Here is a 24,452-nt window from a genome sequence, read left to right on the forward strand (position 1 = left end):
AGCGGTGCAAGTGACAGCACTCCTAAGCCCCATATTTATTGCTGTAGCAGACACATGGGCCATAGTCGCTTGCTGTGTTCGCTATAGTTAGTAATAGCACCCGAACGGCAGCATGGCCTTGCAGTTGTCCCATCTACGGCACAAGCTTATTGCCTTCAAGAATGCTTTGGAATCTCGTAAGCTTGGAGCATGATGGGGCCTAGAGCCTGTGCTGCCAAAGCACAACGGAAGGTGACGAGCAGGTGCTGGAGGCCTGCCTGCTTACATACAGTGACACGGGACAGGTTTATGAACCTCCGAAAGGATGAGTTCACATGAAATTCACAACCGTTGCATTGTGGATATCGCATTATTTTTGTGTCTGCACGCAAGGGCAACCTTTGAGACGCCACGCACAGTGCTCGCTCATTGCCCGGCAACATCAACATGACTTTTGAGGCGGTTCGCTAGTTTCCGTGCGGCAGGTCACAGCTGCTGTATTATATTGAGTGGTGCCATCTACCCGAAGTCAATGAAAGTGTTCCCTCCCCGCTTCCCACTTTGCTGTTGGCCGGCGACTGACGAGCCTGACCTTAGACGCCCAAGTCGGTTTTCTCCGGTTTCCCCAGTGTGCCCTCATGGCACATCATAAATCGAGCGATCCGAAGGCGGTGTACAGCTGAGGAGCAGAACAACTGCCGAAGTTATTTGGCCGAAGTCCGAAAATCATTTCGTGGCCCCTTTAAAGACCAGTTTTGCTACGCACAAGCAATCGAAAGGATACAAACGTTTAGATATGCCCAACTACCTCGCATAAGGGTGGATCCAGGAGCCGCCACTGAGAGCAGAATGGTCGACATCCCGCAGGCCAGCTAGGCTTGATGTTTACAAGATCACGGCCAGTCAATCCGGTTTTGGTGGCGTGTCGTCATGTACACAATTTTGTGCTGCACACACGACTGGTTGGATTGTTTTCATCACTACAGAGCATCGCTCGTTAGAGAAATCGAATGGCTCTTCTTAGTGCTTGTACAGTCGGGGACAAGAGTCCCCAGGACGGGTGAGCTGTGACTGAAACGCATTGCTGTGCCATCTGCCGGCTGGTTGGCTGGTTTCGAGATTACACAAAAGCGCATGCGCGTCCTACTGTGCCTGCAAACATGTGTGTTTTCCCGCTCGTCTGCGGCGCGGCGCCTAACTCGGAATCGGGCGCGTGGTAGGGGCTCGGAGATAGCGCTTACTGACACGACACCTATAAAGCAAGAAGTCACGGCAGCTCAACTGAGCGATAAACTCGACTGGTTATTCGCGACTCCAGCGACCTATAGGGGGCGCCACCACCAAACAAACATGGCGGCTGAGTCCAGGTCGCGGCGGCTCGGCCGGGCCGCCTGAACAGGTGGCGCGTTCAATTTAACAGATTTTCTTTTGTTTAATGCCCAATTTTATAGGTATTTGAACTGAGACGGTTTAGTGTAGCCGGTGCAGGTGAACTTGCAAAGCATAGTTTTGTTTTGCCGGTGTTTTTTTGTTCTTTTCGTGTAAAACTTTCGTTTCGGAGATTTCGTTCAAAACCGAAACTATGGGCTCCGGAGAGACGGTAATATACTAATCAGTTTTGATCATCTAAGGAAAGTAGTGATGGCCTGTAGCTGAGCCGGTTGGTTATCCATGCTTACTGATTACCAGCTGAACGTAATGAAAAGCGACGAAGAGAGAAAGAAACTAATCTAAGGAAAGCGGCGATGACTATAGAATTGTTCCACAGAGAGTAACTTCTCAGCTAACTCGCATGCCTCGACCATGCGACTTATCTGTCCGCGAAATCGAGCTTTTGTGCGTATCCGCATTACGAAACAACTCCAGTCGTCTGCTCGGCCAACAACACAGGCTGCAGGAAAATTACGAAAATTAAGCAACCGCTTCTTGAGCCAAATACCATGTTAACCCGCCGGCGCCCCACTAAGCAGCTGATACTCGTATTTCAATTCAGGTTTTAGTAACAATCGAGAAGTCATTTTGCCGAGCGGGTTATGTATTAAAGTACGTACTATGGGGGGGGGGGGGGGGGGGGTCCCACTAAAGCGATATTAGTATATCCTTCGGGTTGAAATATGAGCTTAGTTGACTAGCTATAGGTGAGCTGCTGAATAAAAGTATATTTGACAGACGGAGACATACTGCTTAAACTTAGCCAAATGGTTCTATAGCCGGCAGCACGGAGACAAACTGAAGAGAGTCTTCATTGAAGATCCACGCAGAACCTCTATGCATTGAACTTCGCTTCGAATCCTGAACGGAGAAATTTAGTATTTTTTTGTGGCCGGTCCACCTGACCAATGTAGACGTATATTGCTGCTGGCTTCGACGTCCTCGTAATATAAATATTGGAGGCGCGATAGGTCGAAATGCCGTGACAGCATCTAACGTTGCGAGACTTGTCTCCCACCTTTTGGAAACAGATAATTTCCCTCATTCATCATTTGCAGCGAGCAAGTTTTTCTGAATCAAGTAATTGCGAAATCAGCCCAACTCTTTCAGTGTGGTCCAGAGGCTTTTTCGGTGAAAAGCAGCCAAGGTGAATAGCCAACGCACCGACCGGCGTGGGTGGCTCAAACTTGAAGCTAACCGAACACAACCAAACTCAAGAAAAGCAGCTATCGATCCTCCCCGTTCACTTGACTGCAGCATTGATGTTCCCTCCAGTATCAGTTACCAAGCAGTCGTCACTTTGAATGTGATTCGAGACAGACAAGAAATCAAAAAGTTTTTCCGTGATTCCCCCCATCCAAGAAATCGAAAGCACGCGACCGTGTGCTGTGGAGTAAACGGGCTTCGAAACACGTAATAGAAGAAAACAATCTACTGAGGCTTCACCACACTAAAGATCACTCGGGCGAACTTAAGAAATATTCGGACCTTCGTCAGCTTACATTGTTCGCCACCGCGCCGACAACACGTCTCCGCGAAAGCCACCAGAGACGCAGAGGGACGCGGAGCGACCTGGACCGGCTGGTTCCCGGTTTTCCCGCCTGGCGGCGTCCGTTTTGCTGGAGTCGCGAATAAAGCAAGGTGAGCTGACATGGTGAAATGCGGCGCAATGTCGCAGGCGGTATCTCCAGTTTCGGAATGTGTAGCAGACGCTCGTCAGCCGCAAGCACCATCTCCGAGGCAGTACCACGCGCCCAATTCCGAGTTAGGCGGCCTGCCACAAAATAGCGGGAAAACACACGTTTGCAGGCACAGTAGAACGCGCATGCGCCTTTGTGTGATCTCAAAACCAGGCGACCCGCCGGCAGATGGCAGAGCAATGCGTTTCAGTCGCAGCTCGCGCGTCCTGGGGACTTTTGTCCCCGGCTGTACAACTCACCGCAGGCAGGTTAACTTTACCCTGACGAAACATCCATGAAACCTATATGGCAGTTTTTTTTTGCATTAGCAAACCAACACACCAGTCTGACTGGATTTCGCAAGTAACAAAAGTCTGGCTCCTCTACGAGATGATGATCATCCTTTTGGTGCTCACGGCTTTCAGTGGTGGATAATTGTACGCACTCAAAGATCTGTACACCTTTGATGACTCACATGTAACGAAACTGGTCTTAAAGACTGGAGATCAGGTGGTCGTGGATGTCCGTCGACTCGCAGCCACAGCTCAGTCTTGGACATGTCACCACTCCCACGCAGACCTCCAACAACATTCTAACTCTCCTTGCAACAGTAGTGGAAACCCCAGCACAAGCACACCAGAGGAGCACTTTCAAGTAGAGCACTGCACGGGCCGGAATTTCTAGGCCCGGCCCGACCCGGCCCGGTAGAGACATGGCCCGGGCCTGGCTCGAGCCCGACAAAATTTTTAATTTCTAGGCCCGGCCCGACCCGGCCCGGAAGAGACACGGCCCGGGCCCGGCCCAAGCCCGACAGAATTTTTAATTTCTAGGCCCCGCCCGACCCGGCCCGGTGGCTGATAGCCCGAAACAACCCATTCCCGTTGGAACCGGTCCCGTTTCGACCCGTTCCCGAAACGAGCTCCCCATTTGAGCCCGTCGTGTTTCGACCCATTCTTTAAACGCCCTTCCCCTATGAACCCGTCCCGTTTCGACCAGTTCCCTAAACGCCCTTCTCGTTTGAATTTGTCCTGTTTCGACCCATTCCCTAAACGCCCTTCTTATTTAAACCAGTTTCCGAAACACCCTTTGCGTTTGAACGCGTGCCGTTTCAACCTACTTTCATAAGGCCCTGCACATCGCAACCTCTTCGCAAAAAGCCTCCATCGTTCTAAGCCTGGTCTGCGCTCCTTTTCTGTTTAAGAATATGTTCTGAAATAGCTTTACATGTCAACGCGTTCTTAAAATATAGAACCCTTTCAGGCAAGCTTAAGTTTAATATATTCCTACTTAACCCCTTAAAACGTTTTTTTTCAAGATGGTTCCCAAAACGTGCAAGCGCGAAACGGACTATGTACACTGCGCGACACTGATACCGCGAACACGACGTTGGCTCTTTTTTCGAATTTTGCTTCGAAATAGTGTTAGTAGGCACCAAAGTATACCGCTTAGGTCTGTGGCTCAGATGAGCACTTCTAAAGACACTAATAGTTTTGAAAACAGCCTTTTGATTATATGAGATAAACATAAAAACACGACGATCAGCTTGTTCGCGCTAATATAGTGTCGCGCTCTGTGCAATAAGGGAGTCAGAATAACGTAGTCAAACACTTTAGGCATGCCAAAATTAGCATCGCCATAGGTTTTAGATCGCAACGCTATTTTTACGGTACCCTAAGCGCTTGCGTACGTTTTTCTAAATCTTCCTAATAGTGAACTAGATATTTTTGAGAGCGATGAATCAGACAAGTTGACAAGCATATGACTGGGACTTTATCTTCTTTACAATTTATAACACTGAACCCTCGCTCACACACTCTAAAAAAAAAAGGTGTCAAGGGAGAGTAAGTGCCCTAACTTACTCTCCTTTAACTCTATCTGCATGGAAGTTACTCTTTCCTGACCGCTTCTTTCGATGATACTCTCCCTTAACCCTCCCTCGACCTCGAGAGTAACTGTAACGAGAGTTAGTTTCTCCTCGCGATATCACGGGCTGTCGATAGATGGCGCCGCTATGGGTTCGGCGCAAGTTCGACGCTGTTCGGCGCAGATATTTTTTTCGTTTTCTCGGGGAAACCTTTCTTTCCTATCCGCTTTTCTTTTTTTTCTTTTTTTCTTCTTCTTTTTTTTTTTTTGGGGGGGGGGGGGTGGGGGAGATGGGCAAGGATGTTTTAATAAATGAGTTGGTACAGCCTGCCTTGACGGGTTTATATTCCAGTATTTATTAACTGAATTATTACTTGCGGCAGGAAGATCATTGGAGCGGGGGACACTCCTTTATCCAAGCAATAGGCACTTAATGTTTTTGCTACACAGATATATTAGACAATGAACACATAGATCAGTGTGTAAACGGGTGTATGAGCGGATGCTGACGCGCGAGTGCGTTTATGTTTCGTTACATAAGTGCCTAGGGTTGTTATGTAGCCCAGGGATGTTTTTGAGGCATTGTTATATTTTTGGGGGGTCGTTTCAAGTTACTGCTGAGCCCGACCTCACTGATCGTAGGAACAGGTATATGTATAAAAAAAAATATTTTTTCCACATTCGCATTAAAAGCAAGCAAAGAGGAAAACCTCCCTCCGTGACAGAAGAGGTCGGCTTCGCGCGGTCTATTGCATACGCCACGTGACGACCATTTCATAAAGCGTCGCCCTAAACACGGCGTTCGTTTCGAAGCCATGTATAGGTTCAAAAAACCTATACATGGCGGCAAGCCAGGTTTATGGTACGTGACACTAGGGGCTCCCTTATTTTCACCGCCGTGGAGAAAATAAACGATGGAGCCAGAGCGTTTGGAAAAGTTGTCAGCGATGATTTCAAAACTTGTTATGCGGTCTTTGTTTTGAGTCATTAAATAAACTTGGCTTGACTACTACCTTTTTTTTCAATATTTACATTTCACTTTCCGAAGCGCGGGAGTCGATCAGTCTTCTGCTCTGTTCAAGAAAAGCTCTGGGGGGTTAAACCTTTAACTCTGCACAGTTTGCTACATTCTTAACAGTTTTAACCTTGCTCTCCGAAGCTCCCTTGGCAGGAAGGTTTTCAATATAAGGGAACATTCAAGATCGCTGCTCTTTTCCGCTGTTCATCAAACAGTTCGTAATGGACAACGGAAGCACCATGTAGCATTCCGGATATCGATATTTGTGGTACGGATCTCACTGGCTTTAAATATAGATACACTAGTGTGTATTACAGAAGTCTTATTTCGCTGTCCAACAGAGCCACATTTAAACTGCCATTGACGGGTTCACCTTACGTTCAGTTGATTCTACACAGCAAGCGATAGCTCAATTATTTTGGGAAGAACGTAGACTGATCTATGTCGCCCTACGATATGTTAAAAAGTATGCTAAGCTTCTTATGTTCAATGTCTCCGAGGTACGAAACACGGACGACAGAAGCTCAGTTAAAATGAATGAGCGAAAATGTCTATATGTTCTGTAACTAGCGGTAGCTTCCCCCATCTAGCATGGCCTTTGAAAAAGCCTGTGTCTAGACTGCCGTGGTACTCTTGCCAAGCGTTCAAGTGCCCACGTCCGATGGCACTCTAAGCACGCATTGGAGTGCCGTCCGAATGCCCTAAATGGGCTGTACAGAAGACGTGGGTCAGCGCGTCCCGAGAAGCGTAGCCTGCCGCATCCGTGAGCTAAAGAAATACGATTCACAAAAAATGTTTTCACCATCGAAGTGCTTCGGAGGTGAGGGAAGTGTCGCAAGCGGAAATTCAGAGGACCCAGAGAAAATTAGAGAGTAAATAAATTTAGAGGAATTTAGAAGATAAATAAATCTGTCTTTTAGAGACAGCCAAATTTACTTATAAGCTTGGTCTTGGTACCAATCCAGCCAGCTGAAAGTCATGATGTGGAAAGATTGTGAATTTTAATTTGGTCTCCTGTGTTTGTTAGTTACCGAATTGACAACAAACCAGCACCGACCAACCAGCTCTTTTACGACGCAAATATTTTCACGAAACAACTTAAAAAAAAACTTCGAAAAAAAACAAATAAATAAACACAAAAAAATAGTGTGGAATGGCCATGCTGCGGACACTAAAGTTCGTTAATATTTATTTTTTTTTTTTTTTTTTTATGGAGCATTAGTGCAAGCTGGGTGCGAGGTGCGCAAGGAACGAGCGAGGCGCCCGTTGAGTCCGGATTCCCTGGATTACCGCCTTCGGAAGCACACGCTGTCCTCAGTTGCCACACAAAGCCTTTAGTCATGGATCGGGGACTTTATCCCCCGTAAGCTGACAGCGCGGTGGAAACTGCGTGCTTGTTAGACCGTTTGACTGTCAGTCTCGCACCACGTGATCACCCCTTCTCCGCATACACACGCGAGGCGAGCGAAATCAAGCGATAGGAGTCAGGCCACTGAATGGTTGGCTAACGCGTAGCTTCACCGCATTGTCAACTTAGAGATGAACGAAATAAGAGCTCACCTCTACAATCAATTTCCGGCCTGTTATCGCCTGACATCACTTTCTGCGCGCGAAACCTCCAACCTTGAAAGCAACAAGATCGTTTTGCCCACGAGCAAGCTTCCCGGAACTTTAGAACGGATGCCTTGCGAACGATGGGGCCTAGAAAGAGTAGCGCTGCCATAATTTTTTTTTTTTTTTTTAATTCTGTTTTTGATTTTACGAACGGTTTCGGAATATATGACCGAATACCGTTTTGGCAACTCCACAGAACTAAGATTTAGTGACACTATGAATGTGTCATTGATAGTAGTTATTCCATGCGCAATTATGCATAAATATATAGGACAACGATAATTTATTTGTTATGTTTGTGAACACGGAAGATACATAAATGAATTAATTAATATATTTATAAAAGTATCTGTTTCACATTTTTTCTCAAGAAGGTCTTTCTCGCGCGCTTCATGGGTAACAACACAATCACTTAAGTACTGACGTGTGCACTTATATGGCAGAATTTTTTTTTATACAAAAGAATCTTACGTTAATTTACCTTAATTACTTTTCTCGATTAAATTTTTCCTATAATAAGGGACGTGCTTAAATGCATATATGCTTCTGTGCAACCCTGCTGTCATTGCTGCCAAAAAAAGCAAACATCTTTTTGATAGGACAGGTCAGGAGTGCTTATATTATAAATTTGAAATAAACACCCGTGCCAAAATCACCGGTGCATTTCCAATGAGAGGGGCCGCCATCCCGTGCTCGCCTGGCGTATAAATGATCAGTGAGTCGTCATTCGTAATCTATAGATAGTATTTCGGATGAAAACATTATTTCAAAGCAAATGAGGGCGAAATTACAGTCGATGTGCCATAGTGAATCGTTAATTAAACAAGAGTCCCACCTACACCAAATCTATGACGTCGCGCTTAGGCGGTGTTGCAGCCTGTTGAACGGAGCATGGCCGAACGCTTCACACTTCGGAAAATGGGTACATGCAGCGCGTCGTGCGCGGAGCTCTTGTGTGCAAACGCGTGTTTGTTTACACGCAATGAGTTGGTGTACACTCGATTCAAAGGTCAAACTGTTCGTGAGAGATTATTCGGCGTGAAGTTGGTCTGCCTTTCAAGATTTGCGACACTGGTTCACGCTGTACATGAGGCACGCGTAGCTTGTGCAGCACGACCGCTAACCTGAGGTCGTTAACGTGCATTACGCGCTATACTTAGTTTTACCTCAGAATGAACCGCAGATGCTGTGTCAGTGCTTGTGCACCCGCGAGCGCTCGTATGCCCGCCGAGGCGTCATCCAAAACAATTAGCTCGCGCTTTTAGCACGCGTGACCAACAATGGTCCATGCTGAGTTGAGACGAAGTATTCCTGGTGTTCATAGCACGTTCTGTAGAATGAGCTCGCGCTCCTCGTGCTCCTAGCTCCAACCAGTCAGCGACACGCGCGGGCTAGTGCGTAATCCTCCCTTTGAAACAGAAATTTCTAGCGCAAGCGGTCATTCCGCGAAAACACCTCTGAAGGCTGCACTTTCGTGCCGGTAGCCTTCGCTGTTTAAGGTCAAGCCTCGGGCACGTGCAGCATTCGCGCGGAAATATATTTTGGTGGTGTTGTAGCATTTTGAAGTGCAGGAGAAAAGTCGGAAGCCACCCGCATCTATTTCACGAGCAGAGTGCTCGCGAAAGTAGCGTAAGTATAATTTTAACGTAAGCTACCACTTTTAGAAACAGATTGTAATTGTTTCAATAATCTTCTATTTGTTCTTTTTTCCCAAAAAATTGATTCGTGATTGGAGTGATCTCCGAGAATACCGGTCACCAGTGATACCTGTATAGTGCCGTATTGGCGTGACGTTTGAGTGCTGTGCTCTTGATGCATCGTGTTCCTTTTTATTATTCCTGTTTTTTTCTCTTTTTTTTTGTTTTTTTTTTGCAATTTGACAACTGGATTTTTATGTAGTCGGACGCTGTGTTTCTCTATCTGTGTCAATTTCATAGTTTATGCACGAAATTAATCCCTAAAATAATTCCCTTAGCGCACTGTAGGCATTTTATAAATAAATAGAACAAATAAATATCCGCGGTAAGGATGCGCTAATAACTGACTAAATAATTTTCGATCAGTCTTTCATAAATCGGTACTTTACGACAGCTAATCATACAAATATTAAGCTGAGATATGTTTTTGTAGTGAAGGCAAGTGGAACCGTTCGCGAGTTTTAGAGATTCGAAGAGCTATCGCTGTAAAACGCGATAGCTCCAATGTACTTTTTTTTTCTTTTTTTTTTTTTTTTTTGCGGGCATGTTGGTTTTAATATATTTACTGTGGCGGATGCTTTCAACACGTGAGCTCTTGTTTAGTGGGGCATTTCTTCAGTAGTGCTCCCGCTCACTCTTGCCTCGGTATTACGAAAATCAAATGATTATTAACCCTTCCAACTAGCAATCCGGAAAATGGGTTTTATTGACGTGTTTCATTCGCTATGGCAATCGGTTTGTTGGATGATGCTTCATCGACGAAATCGTCTCGTCGACACTGCGCTGTCCCATCGACGGTTTCGTCAAAACGAGCGTTGTGTCGTTTCACAACGTAGCTTGCTTTGCGATAGCATTTATGGCCGAGCCCTGCGCACTTTACGCGTTCGTAACGGTCCGCCGGTCGGTCGTCTGTAACCATACAACAGATTGGAACCACCACGTAACCACAGTGAAAATAGCGCTCCATATAATAGTCACAAGGTCACGTGACTATAATCCGTGGGGGCGATGTAAATATCGTCACTGATGAATCCATGAATCCCGAACAAGAGCTCTGCCGGACAAAAGCTTTTCACGGACCGGTATAAAACCTCAGCACTTTTTTTCAGAGACCCGGATAAAAGTACATCATTTTATGACTACACATGAGCAAAGAATTAATGAAGAATTTCTTTAATTTCATTGCCGATCTTGATATGAGGACCGTATGTTTGTTTCTGGGACCGAAAACTACGTTCAGAAATGTCTCGATATGGGCTCATTGGGGCCGCCAAAAGGGGCTGCCGATGTTCGCGTCAATGAATCGCCGTTCCGTCGCGGCCAAATGCATGGGACCTTTCGCTCCAGATTATTAAGTTGACTCTATGACCTCGAGAGAGGAGCTTTGTACCCTAACTACGGGTTTATGGACTTCATTTCGTGGCCAGTGAAGAACCCCGTTGCGATTGACGGGACAAGAACATATTGTGAAACGTGGTTATACAAGGGCGGCTCCATGACTTTACGGCACAACTGCTGCCACAATAACACGCCGAATGCTTCCAACATGGCACCACCAAGGCACCACCAAGGCACTGATAGCAGACGATAACGTTGTTTTTGATTTAGAGTTTAGCCGGAAATAACGTCAGCTGCGAAACGCAAAAAAAAAAAAAAATCATACGAACGCTTATTACAGTGGACTGCCAAGTTCCAGAAGGGAGACCGCTTTACAAAAAGTTCATGCCCTGTGTACGATCTGGTGGTGCACGAAAGCACCCGATGTCAAAAGCCCGTGTCAAATGTCTCACGGCTGACACTCCACCCTTTTGCCCCGCCTTTAAAAAGCTAGCTTGATCAGAAGCCCATGACGCGAATCCCCAGATCATATGGCCGGGTTCTCACCGTGATGGCGAAGCATTCTGCTTTTAATTAAGAGACAGCAAGTGTGCACGCGAGCGTGTGTAACGTAATCATGCCGTCATTTGTAGACCCTCAACATATTAGGTTAAGTCATGGAACAATGATGCTACACCTGTACGATCGCCCACATGTGGTTGGTATTTTAGTCTACAGATCTGGTGCAATCCACATGTTTGCGTGCATTTTTTTTTTTTTTTTTTATGCGCATGTTTTGCTGTTTTGTTTATGTTGAGGCATAACCTAGTTAGCCTCGCTGGTGCTCCGAGGCAACGGGAAGTGGCTGACGATTTTCTTAAAAATCATATTGCCTCTTTTCTTTTTTTCTCTCGTTGGGAGACATTTGATTTATCATTCTCGTTTTAATGTTGACATTAGGGTTCAAGTTGAGTTCGGAGCGTCGTGTCTGCCAGACTCTTTTTGTCTTCTTGCTTAGAGCTGTCATGTTTAAGCAATCTCTATCACATTGGTTTTTTGGATACCGGGCAAGCAAATACCAACAGACAAGCGACAGAATTCGAGCGCCCTTCCCCAGCACGGGGGAGGGGGAGGGCGCACGCACCGACGGCCTCGAAACGGAATGCTTACAAGGTCGCTCGGCCTGGTGCAAGAACTCGTTCTTTCCTTGGGAAAGTGCGAGAGAGGGTGATGAGAGAACAGTTCCCCTCCCGTTTTCCCCACACTGGCCTACACCATCACCAATCTCTTCTAATCTCTTCTTTGTAAGCGAAGAGGACTCGTCCTTGAAGGAGGACTCCCTTCATTTCTAAGCTGACAGTGCCGAGCGAGCTAAGCGCCCACCGGACCAGTTATCACCTGCCTCGCTCTCTGCGCCTGGTCACAAGAGGGAGCGTGATCACGTGTTTAAAGACAGACGTGCGATTAGTTCACCGGGCACCCCTTAGCTTCCTCTACACTTTCAGCTTAGGAGTGACGGAGCCCAGCAAGCAAATCACACACACTAAAAAAAAAAAGAGAGAAAAAGAAAAAGAATAAAAAAAAAAGAAGAAGAGAAGAAAGCGTTCAGAGGCGCGCGCGCCAAAACGCCGTCGAGGCGAGATCTCTTTGCTTTGGGGCATTTCGCCATCGGAGCGGCGGAGGGAGGCCCACCCGAAAGCCGGCGCACTCAGCTCGCGGACGAAGACGTCTGTCACGTGATGTTTACTGGCCGCACCAGGCCGCACCGTCGGCACCCCTGCGTAGGCTCGCCGACGGCAGCTCTTCCAGCTCTTCCATGACTTCGTTGCCGCGACCACTTGTCACCATTCAACCGCACTTGAAAGGTGAGTAGCTCATTTTCGCATGCGCCTCTAGAGATAATCGAAGTGCAGAAGGAATGAAAGATGCGTAACTTAACGCGATAGCGCGTGTTGTGTCAGAAAACGCGCTCAACCTTGTTGCTTCCGCTTTCCCCACTCAGTTGCACGAGGGCAACGCATCCTCGCATCAGACTGGACGCGATTGACGTGTGCAGAACAAGGGCTCATTGCCATGGGAGTTTGGTTTGCTCTGGTTTCTTCCAAGCACTTTTTGTTCGTACCTTTTCGCTTTCCGTCGCCGTAAGAAGAACGGAAGAAATGAAAAACACTGAACCGCGCTCGTTGAATAATTACGATGGGCGCTCTCGCGTGCTGAAATTTAAAGAGAGCATGTCATATCTTCTTTAGTCTATTTATCTGTGTAAAAAAAAAAAAAAAGTTCTTGTCTTAGGCAGTGGTGTGTTCGTTTCACATCGCGCATCCCCGCTCCGCGAATGAGGCCACCAGACGGTCATGTTACATGTCGAAAAATTGCCTTTTTGGAGCGTTCCGGAGGCTGGCGGCAGCGTGCTGAAGTTACGTGTTTTACTCGTTCGTCGGTATTCGCCGAAAAAGTTATTTAAAACCCTGTGTAAGCCGTGAGACTTGCCGTTGAGAACACGTCAAAAGTTTTACGGAAGCGCAGTGCCGTAGGAAAAAGGCGCAACTCGTCGAAATCAAGTTTACCGCGGCTTGATCAAAGCTTCCTTGACACGCCGAAGCGCTGCGTGTCTCTGGCTTCGCGTGCCTGGATACCGATTAAGAATCGGCGCCGCGGCAAAGTTTTGAAGGTGTGTCGCGCGTAGATCTTTTTGCATCATATATCGGGCACGGAGTTCTGGGTCGTCCAGCTGTTCCGGCAAGTTGCTTTGAATAAAGAGGAAAAACAATATGGACGGTTGCTCTTATGCACTATTAACCATGGCTATTAACCATGTTCCATATCTGCTCTAATGGATCACATGGCAGCACAAATAGAGCAACGCTGTGGAGCAAGTTTGGTTTTCGAAGGCAAAACTACAATACAGCGAGAATTAAAATTTTTGAAGCGCGACCCATACGGTCATGTGCAGTCCCTTGGCCAATCACAATTAGGTGAGTCGCGCTCAAACGTCAAGTGCAATAAAGTAGGTTTATAATGGTTCGGCACTAATCAGTGATGAGGAGCTATCGTGCACAATATTCTGTATAAATCGTCTAACGACGAAAAAAAGACGTACTGAGTGCAACACAGTTTGTGCGAACAAGTGATCGCTGGTTTTTCCAGTTTTTCTCTTTGAAACCAAGGGATGTCATCCAAGTTATTATTGCTACGGAAAGAGCTCATATAATGTAAGCAAAAACATTTTGTGCTCGCTAATACTAATTTGAAGTGAAATGTGCCGATGTCGTGTTCGCGCTAACAGTATCATGATGTGTACCTTCCCCTCCTCGTTCGTTGCCGCTGGCCACTGGATCAAGCTCTTTCTGGAACCCGAGTGCCGGAAGTTACAAACACAGGGTGGCACAAAAGAATATTTACACTGTCTTTTTTACTGCAAAAATAAACTAGGCATCGCCGAAAGCTCATTCTCCGCCCAAAGGCAGAGCTGGAGGTCACAACCAGATGCCAAAGTTTCAGCCTGATCCGATGACTTAATCAAAAGTTATATGTGATTTTCTGAAAATTTCACTGGCAAATGGAGCCCATTTTTGCCCGTTTTCGGTTTCTGGTGCCATAGAGCCCCATGTGTTTGAAAACTCTGTCGGCTGCCATTTTCCCAATGAAATTTTCAGAAAATTACTTATAGACCGACATGCTGTTTACAAACAAGCCGGCGTTTGCCCACACCAGGTGTGGGCACTGCGCGTGCGCAGAAACCGAATTCGCGTGAAGGGAAGCGTCTGCGCATGCGCAGTGCCGTCGACAGCGCCACCGTAGCTGCGTGACGTCAGGGCTGCGTGTTGGTCTATAACTTTTAATTAATTTATCGGATCGGGCTGAAACTTTGGCATCTGGTTGTGACCTCTAGCTCTACCTTTCGGCGGAGAATGAGCGTTCGACGATGCCTACTTGATTTTTGCAGTAAAAAAGACCGTGTAAATTTTCTTTTGTGACACCCTGTACATTCGTCGGGGTAAAGCAAAACACTGCTCCAGAAGCACATATATGGCTTCACACACATTGCACTCGCAAAACACATTTACACATTGATTCTTTATTGTTATCCTAGCATGCGAAGGCACAGAGACGCAGTGCTTTTGTGGGCCAGGGAGCTTTCATCACGCCACTAGACCGGTGAAACGTGCTTTCGACAAGTTGTGCCTTTTTCCTGTGGCACTCTGCTGCCGTAAAAATTTCCACCTTTTCTCAACGGCAAGTTTCACGGCTTACACAGGGTTTTAAAAAACTTGTTTGGCAAATGACGACAAACAAGTAGAAAACATGTCTTCAGCTCGCTGCCGCCAGCCTCCGCCACGTTCCAAAAACAATTTTTCAATGTGCAAGATGGTTGTTCGGTGGCCGCACTCGCGCTGCAGCGAGCAAGCCGGGATGCGTGATCCGGCAATTGTCATAGAGACCGGTGGTTCGTTCGTTTCGCGCTAGGCCTAGCGGGCGAACGACGACCGTGCTTGCATAACCTACCGCAGGATGGCGCCACCGACATCATTAGATGCTGGCTGGAAGCAGACGATGATGTGCCACCTGCTTTGGCCGCTATGATTTATTAAATACTTTCAGCGGATATGATGTGTTACGGCTTGATAATAAATAGGACTGAGGTACACAAACCACTTCTGTCCCACGGTGAGCTGAGCGAGCACTCTGCCATAGACGGAAACAATTTTGTCCTTTTATGAAATTAAGGAACTCCAAGTTACTCGCTTATATTTCCCTACGTAAAAGCAACTATTAAAATATGTGCTCGAGCGAAAAGTAGCCTCTTTCCGAGAAGTGTTCAACTTTTACTTTCCCTTTATGGTTGCTTCCCTTTGGCTGGAACGATTATTGATGCCTTGCATGGGAGGAAGTTAGGTGTCAATCATTGTTTCAGTGGCCCCAATTACTTGAGAAACACTTGTATGATCCTTCCTCGCTATATTTGCATTTTAAAGGGATGCTGAACCGAAATCTGGATTCCACAAAACACGGCGGCAAAAGCGTGCAACGGGATGCTACATACACCAAAACATCACCCATATAGCGATATCTCGACCACATTTTTTAAAAAAGGAGGCGCATTTGACAGATATGTTGCTGTCCTCTTTCTTTGAGAAGAGTCGAGAAGGAGAGGGAATGGTCTTGCGTCTTGCTCGCCTCGTCGCCTTGATGGGGCGAAGCGAAGAGAGGAGAAAACCAGATACGTTGACTCCACGTCCCTCGTCGGCCTCGTTCAATCTCAATCTCTTTTTCCAAAAATACTGCCGTCCATACGAAATGTCTCCTTACCAGTAGTGCTGTAGGGATTGTAGCGTCCCATCTACAGCTCCTGCATTGTTTTCTGAAATCCAAATTTCGGTTCACCATCCCTTTAAGGAAAGTGCATGTTGCGACGTGTAGTTTATTCGCTCTGTTAAAATAGTTTTATTGCAATGCAGCTGTAGAAGACTGAACTGATTTAGTAAATGGATCGAGATCTAAAGGCATTTTGCGTTTTTACTTTCTATACCCTTCTATTACAACACTTCCAACAACAATCTTTTTGCTGCTAATATTTGTCTGTATTATAATCACAGTTAAAATAGTTTTTATGGCACTTTGAGGAACTGCGGGGTTTTCTATAGTACTTGCATCGCGTTTTACAAGGTGATGAACGAGAATCACCTGCTCCAAAAGCTGAAATCGGAGGGGTGGGGGACACGCTACCACAGCCATGATGGAGCACTCACACATATTTTTGTTGCAGTCTATACTTCTGAGCATCGCCAGCAATGACGGGCCCATGTGCTGGACGGACCATGGGACGCCACTGAACCGATCATTCTCGAGCCAACCACGGGAAAACAGCAGCTCCCAGAACCCATCCTGGTGGATTTCAAGTTAGGAGCATTAGGAGCCTGCCAACATTGGTCGTCGGCTGCGATGCCTCTACAAAAGCCGCTGTCCCATGCCAGCCATTCGGGGCACGCTACCACAGCCGTGATGGAGCACTCGAACATCTTTTTGCTGCAGGTTGGTTATTTGAAAACTTCAGCTTGCTGTCATTTTAGCAACTAATGTCTGCTAGTGGTATTGTGGCCCAGTGATTGCCAAATTTAACACAGCTCTCTCTAAATTTTCTGACTATTATGTTGTAATTTTTTTTTTGATTGTACAGTTAATGACAGCTAGTTACTTTCCAAACAAAAGTTGCTAGAATTTATTCTTGCCTTTGTTCTATGTGTTCGTATTTGGTTAGACAGTACTAAACCCCGGTACAAGGAAGATCTTGAAAACTAGGGCAACAGAAAGAAAAGACTATTTAAGGTAGCCAAAAACTCGAATTTCGAGGCAGCCTGAACCAAATATAACTCTTGGGCCAAACTCTGTATCGAACGTATGCATTTCTTCGAAGAAAAATTTTAGAACTGACCTGCCTTTAATATAAAAAATGACGAAAAAACGTTTTGGAAACTTATTTTCCTATATCAGTCATTCCGTTCAATACTCTTGATGAACAATGATGGCAGTGTTATTTCGGACGCTGAATGTCCTACGGTTTTGAACAATTGCTTTTAGTCTACTTTTACTGATCGAGATAGTTCCTTCTTACCTTTTGTACCAGATGTCGATTTTAGGTATATGGACCCTATTTCTATTACACCGTCTGAAATTGCGATATTAATGATAACCTCAAAATTTTCAGCTCGGCTGTTGTCGACTCAATCAATACAAAAATTAAAAAAAATACCAAGGGTGTAACCAGTGAAATATTCTCACAAAAAATAGGTGACGAGGCGAAGTAAAACTGAACAAAGTGAAAGGTTTAATGGGGCAAACTTTGCCCAAATTAAAGGGAAATAACAGCACGTCGGAGGCGTCGAGTGTCTTCAATACAACAGGGTCAAGCACAAGCTATAGCTGATTGCATAAGGCCACGCGGGGCTTCTTTTATAGCACTCTCCTTTCTAGAACATTCTGTTCTAGAATTAACCACGGCCTTCTCAAATTTTCTAGAAGCATCGGCTTAGGAGTAAATAAAAACATCTGCCGTCCCAGGATTCAAACCCGGAACCTCTGCATGACAGTCGGGCGCGGTGCCCACTGGGCTACCCCTAAGCACGTAGTAATATGTAGTCTACTTTTCCAGCATTCGTCCACTGGTTGCGTCCCACCCGAGTGGACGGTTGGGAAGGTCGTTCCAATCTACAAAAGTGGCGACCGTCACTCTGCGGGAAACTACCGTCTCATATCAATAAGCAGCGTTGTATGCAAGTTGTTAGAACTCGAAATATTTTCTCATGTATCGCATCTGGAATCTACTAACAACTTTTTCTACAGAAATCAGTACAGGTTTCGTAAAAGATAATCATGCTAGAGGCAGTTGCTGGAGTTCGCCCATGATATTCATGTTAATATGAACACTAACTCCCAAATATGATGCCATATTTTTTTTATTACTCTAAGGCTTTCGATCATGTATCTCACTGTCATTTAATATCAAAACTTTCCTCACTGAATCTTGATTCTCTTACTTTATCATGGATTCAAAGGGATGACTACCCAGGATAAGTGCTGACTAACAACTGATTTTTCATTGGAATGTGTAAATGGCACTATATTCGCTCAGGCATGGGGCGCACCATGGATTTTGCACTTTTTTCTTCTTCATTGCACACTCCACATGCTAACCAAGATCCAGAAAATGAATCTCGCCGTTCGTTGGAGTCAGTGAAGGTTGGCTTACTCAAGATGGTCTGTTTTTTTATTATGTAATAGGTTTCCTTCATTTCTCTACACATTTGGTTTTGGTGTTTAAACAATACAATGGTGTTCGAGAACTGCGGTTTGCACCCGCAATCTCGACAGTGCACCGCTAAATGCTAGTATGCGGTCCCTTGCAGTGAGCTTTGGTGTTCTCAGAGTCCGATGTTCAGGCATCGCCCGGTCACCTAGGTATCCTGGTCACCAGATAAAAATCAGAAATATTAAAAGATGTATTTTTGTAGTTATTGGAGCTTTAAATATTCTACAAGGTTTTCTGTATGTCCAGTAACCTATGGTGGCTGTCATGTAATGAGTATTCTAACTTGCCTAATTTCTGTGTCCTGGTCCCTTTCAAGCAATTTCATTTGGGTTTACAGCTTTCTCAAATCACGCTGGCACCTGCAGTGCACTTGCGTGTAACTCATAGTTTGCAGGTATCGGGTGGTTTAGTTTGTCATTGCATTCTGTTCAGAACCTAACCACATTCCACATTTTTTGTTTGTCTTTGTTTTCAAGGTTGTATAGTTGTTCATATAGACCTGATTGCTGTGCAAGTTACAAACATTGCCTTCCACTTGTAAGCTGGACGTAACCCACTAATTATTTTTCAAGAATAAAGATACAAACATGTTTTAGTCAGTGCTGCATCGTGTGTGCACTTGCTTGAAATCTCTTACTAACACGGTGTTCAAACACCTATCTCTGGGAGTTGCACTTGGCAGTAACCTCTGAAATTAACTTGTGACAGCAGGCTTGAAGAAACTCATTGAATGTGGAAATATTTTGAAAAGTATTTTTCAAACTTGCCTTTTTAAAATGGTTTCATAGCATAAGTCACAAGTTGGTTTCACTGTTTAGTGCCTGCCAGAATGAATCTGAGTTACCTGCACTGCGATTATGTATAACTCATAGTTTGCAGAAATCGGGAGGTTTAGTTTGTCATTGCATTCTGTTCAGAACCTAATCACATTCCACTTTTTTTTCCAGGATCTGTAGTTCTTCATATGGACTTGATTGCTCTGAAAATCAGAGATTGCCTTCTACATGAAAGCTGGAAATGGCCCACTAATTATTTCTTGAGAAAAAAAAGGTATGAACATGTTTTACCTTGTACTGTATCTTGTGTGCACTTGCTTCAAATTTCTAACAGTGTTTAGGCACCTGCTAACCACTGGGATGCGCAGCTGGCGTTAACTCCTGAAAGTAACTTGGCATCACAACCTAATCACATTTCATGGGCACTAGATATTTAATTTGAATTGTTCCCGCATCAAAACTTAGTTGGCGTGTTGTCCGTAACTTGCGGCGGCAGAAAGCTGCAACTTTTAATCACTGAGCTGCACGTCATGCGTGACAACGGGAATCATTCAGACATTACAAATTAGCTGCCGTGAATCATTCAGACATTAAAAATTAGCTGCCGTGAATCATTTAGATAATAAAAATTAGCTGCCGTGTTGTCCACACCTTGCAGCAACGGCTAGAGCCTGTTGAGCTGCTAGCTGCAATGATCTAATAAAACGGACGTCTCGGGGAACAACAATTATGTTAGTAAAATGCTCTACTTATTGTTCACTGAGACATCCATTTTGTTAAGTCACTGCAGCTAGCAGTTCAACAGGCTCTGGCCGTTGCTGCAAGGTGCGAGCTACACGCCAGCTAATTTAAACGATTCCCGTCGTCGTGCGTCACGTGCAACTCGGTGATTGAGAGTTGCGGTTTTTCGCCGTCGCAAGTTACGAACAACATGGCAGTTAATTTTTGATGCCGGAACAATTCACGTATCCGTGCATCACGTGCAGTACAGTGACTGAGAGTTATAGTTTTCTGCCTTGCTTCTACGAATCGAGTTACGGGGAAAACCACAGGGCCTCATTACTGTCATGCACGTAATACATAGTTAATGCTGTGACCTTGATGGAAGACAACGGTAATTGTACCGGCATCAAAAATTAGGTGGCAATTCCTATTAATTTGTCGAATTTTTTTTTTTTTTTTTTTTTTTTTTTTTTTTTTACAGTGAATGTATTTTTTTGTCAGGATTCTAGGAGCTTGGATTGTATCTAACTCTGGACCAGGAATCTCCGACGAGTCCAGCGTGTAATCCACGGCAAAAGGCCCTTAAAGCGCTATTTGTAAGTGCTTTTTATTCTATAATAGTCCGTGAGAGACGTTATGATTGGTTATTTTTGTGTTCGAAGTCATGTTTATTTAATTTTTGCTGTTAAAATATGGCTGTCTTCTTGGTGGTAGATGTGTGCCGTAGTAAAGTCCTCCCAGTAGGTCCAAAGCGAAATGCCACAAAGTGTTGAGTTAGTGCTTATTTGCCAAGATTCGGCATGTTGGGTGCGAGTGTAGTGTCAGTTTCGTCACTGCAATATTTGAATATCCTTGCCAGTAATTGTCTTTACTCAACGAGTTTTTTTCTTATGTGACTGATTTATTTTAATTTCTTGATTCATTCAAATGTCATGTTCTGTTCAACTGTCATGTTCTTTCGTATAACAAGGCATTTATTCGACTTAATTTAGTAGTACATTTGACACTGGTGAGCTGAAGAGGGAGGCCAGCGATTTGATTTTTAACTTGTAAATAATATGGAGGCAATATGGGTACATTTATGACTACATATTTCTGTGTCGCAAATACCGTAAGCCTTAAAACATTTTTTTTTTGTTTTCAAATCAACATACAAATATAGGCGTGAACTTAAATGACAAGGTTGTAATTATCAGTTCTTAAAAACCCCTGAAAAGAAAAATTTTTTTTTTAATGTCTGGTTGTTAAAGAAAATTGAAGCGAAAAAAAAATTATTTTAGAGAAATATTGATGGTGCGAGGTGCCTTGCAATTATTGCCACATTCAATTGGGGCGCACGCAGCACCGAGAAAGTGCTGCCCCCAAGGCCGCGCCACCGCGCGGGTGCAGCGTGTGACGCACTACGAAGTGAACACGAAGCATTCCGCCGTGCAACGCGCTTAGCGTGGTCACTTCAAGGGCAAAACATAGACGGGTGGACCACTGAACAAAATCCGCCGCGAGTGGGGCGGCGGCGCGCACCATCTAGCGAGAGTCTCCCGAGTCGCCATGTTTACCGATGCCAGGAAGACGAAGCGAGGGAAAGAAGGGGCCGAAGGAGGCGGAGAGCGGTAGCTCAAGGCCGCGCCGGCCCGCAGTGCGCGAAGCTGCATGGTCTCCTTTCGACGGTGCAGCTGGTGCTGCAACGCGCCGGTGTCGTGCGCCGCACCAAGTCCCAAATGAACGTAGTGCAGCCGCACCGACACGACCATGTGAACGCGACGGGTCAGTCGGTGCAGCGCGGTGCGGTGTGGTGCGCCCCAATTGAATGTGACATAAGTCACCCAGGCAGCACCGAGTTCTGGGCCAAAACTTCGCTTGCGTCTGGCAGTTTAGGGCATTAAAAAGCCCGAAGAAGCCAAAGTAGTGCCAAACCTGACCTCCCTTGGCAACAGTCTGGGTATCTTGGCCCTAATTCGCCAAACAAGTGCCAAACTTAGGCTTCGCTGCCGGGTAGTTCGGCTATTATCTGGCATCTTCGGGCCTAAATCGCCTAACAAATGCCAGATGTAGGCTTACTGCCCGTTAGTTCGGCAGATCTTTGGCATTTTTGGGCCAAAATCGCCAAACTAATGCCAAAGTTAGGCTTCACTTTTTGATAGTTCGGCTATCACCTGGCACATTCGGGCCAAAATCGCCACAGATGTGCCAGAGTTAGGCTTACTACCTTGTAGTTCGGTAGAGCTTTGGCATTTTTGGGCCAAAATCGCCAAACTAATGCCAAAGTTAGGCTTCACTTTTTGACAGTTCGGCTGTCACCAGGCACATTCGGGCCAAAATCGCCACAGATGTGCCAGAGTTAGGCTTACTATTTTGTAGTTCGGCAGAGCTTTGGCATTTTCGGGCCAAAATCGCCAAACTAATGCCAAAGTTAGGCTTCACTTTTTGACAGTTCGGCTGTCACCAGCACATTCGGGCCAAAATCGCCACAAATGTGCCAGAGTTAGGCTTACTACCTCGTAGTTCGGTTGAGATCTGGCATCTTTGGGCCCAAGTCGCCAAGCGAGTGCCCAAGTTAGGCTTCGCTTCCCGATAGTTTGGCTGTGATCCGGCAGCGACGGGCCAAAGGTGCCAAACAAGTGCCGGAACTAGGCTTACTGCCTTGGAGTTCGGCTGATGAGGTATTTGATGTACGCGGGTGGTCTTCATCTTAATTAAATAGAAATCAAGTTTTATTCGGCTGGCAACTTTATCTTATTTTGGTTGTCTCTTGATTTCTGCAGTCCAAAGGTTGGCTGAATGTTTTGACGCGGCTGGAGCAGGCTTTGCAAACGCAAATTGTGCCAGATGTTTTATTCGCGCGTAGGTACACAAGCCAATATCGGGACGCGCCGTGAGACTGGTTCGACATTATGGCGCGTTCACACCGGCGACGCGATCTAGTCGCGCCATAACTTTCATCGCAGAAGCGACCATCGCGGGCAAAAAGTGACGGGTTTTGAGCAGTCGCTTGCTGACCCGACGTTTTGCGATGCACTCTAGTCGCGGAGAGGCCGAGCCAACCAACGGCGTTCGGAGCGAGAGTTTTTGAGACGCGACTCGCCAACGAAGGCATTGGACTCGCTCATCGCGCACGCCAAATTGACCAACTAATTACTTTTTTTTCTTGTTTTTTTTTTTTTTTGTGATGCGATTTAGTTGGATTGCGCTACTGCTTACATTCCCGGTGTGAATCCGCCTTTACAGAAAGTGCTGCCGTTGAGCTAACACTGCGCAAGACGGATGTGCGCACGTCTCAACAAGATATATCATTATTAAGGGGTGTCCAAACAGGACACTAAAAAAGCACGACTCCTACAAATCGTGAAAATTAAAGCGGACGCGCCCGCTTCAAGCCCGCTTCAATTTTCACGATTTGTCGGAGTCGTGTCCTGTTTGGACACCCCTTTAGGCGGCGCATTGCAAAAGCGAGCGTGGCTCTGTGCGTGTCTTGCATCGTGATTGAGCACTGTCAAATCCTAGCGATAACAAAGTGCGGAAACGACCGTGGCTCTATTGCGCGGTTCCCGCATCACACTTGGGGGATGAAAATGAAATCCCGGAAATTGTACTATTTTAGCGTGTTGATACTTTTTAAACATTAAAAAGTGGAGACACAAAAGGGACGATAACGACAGGACAGTCTTTGAACTTTAAAGGCCGCTGTACAAACGGGACGTTCTGCATAGAAGAACCTTCTGTCCCGAAGCTGGGGGACGGGGAGGGAAAGGTCAAGCGTTGGATGAAAAGAGGTCTAGAGAATGGGATTAGCCTCGGGGCGAGCCATCCTCTCGAGAGGGAGTGGGGACGGAACAAAGCTGCCGTGGGGTTCCGGCTAAAAGGTGGAAGAAAGTTAAGCCTGTCAAACGGCGACCTCGGATCCGAGGACGGGCACGCCAGAGAATTTGAAAATAGCTGCTTGATTAGCCGGACGACCCAGTGCGGTCTACTGGTTCTAGAAGGTGACTCGGAAGAAGAAAACTCGTTTTGGTCGAAAACTCTAAAAGCATTCTGGACGTGAACTCTTGCCACAAATAAAAATAACACATGCATGAAAAACTGCGAAGGCACCTAAGCTTTCGCCTATGATGTGGGAATGCGTGAGCATTACAGGCAGAGTTATGTTGGCGCAACTTGCATTAAAGAAAGAAAAAAAAAGTTATGTTGGCGCAACAGATAGCGCGCTAGTTTCACGATCAAGAGGGCCTAGCTTCGAAACCGGGCAGGGGATGGTTTTTTTTCTCGTGTTATTTTTTTTTTCGTTTTTTTTTTTTGTTTGGTCACGTGACAAGAAAAATCACATGAACAGAATTTTTTTTTGGCCAAGTCACCAGAGATTTTTTTTTTCTAATTTCTCCTTTTCTTCAGTCTTTCTTTCTTTCTTTCTTTTTTTTTTTCCTTTTTTTCGGTTTACGCTTCCTATCGCAAAACTCTTTGCACCTATTTCGCGTTACATTGGCGTTAGCCAAATCATTTTATTTATGGCAGGGAATTCTGCCGTACGTATCTTATGTTACTATTACCAACCCT

This window comes from Ixodes scapularis, unplaced genomic scaffold (genome assembly GCF_016920785.2).
Source record: "Ixodes scapularis isolate PalLabHiFi unplaced genomic scaffold, ASM1692078v2 PGA_scaffold47__10_contigs__length_4178495, whole genome shotgun sequence".
Classification (NCBI taxonomy): domain Eukaryota; kingdom Metazoa; phylum Arthropoda; class Arachnida; order Ixodida; family Ixodidae; genus Ixodes; species Ixodes scapularis.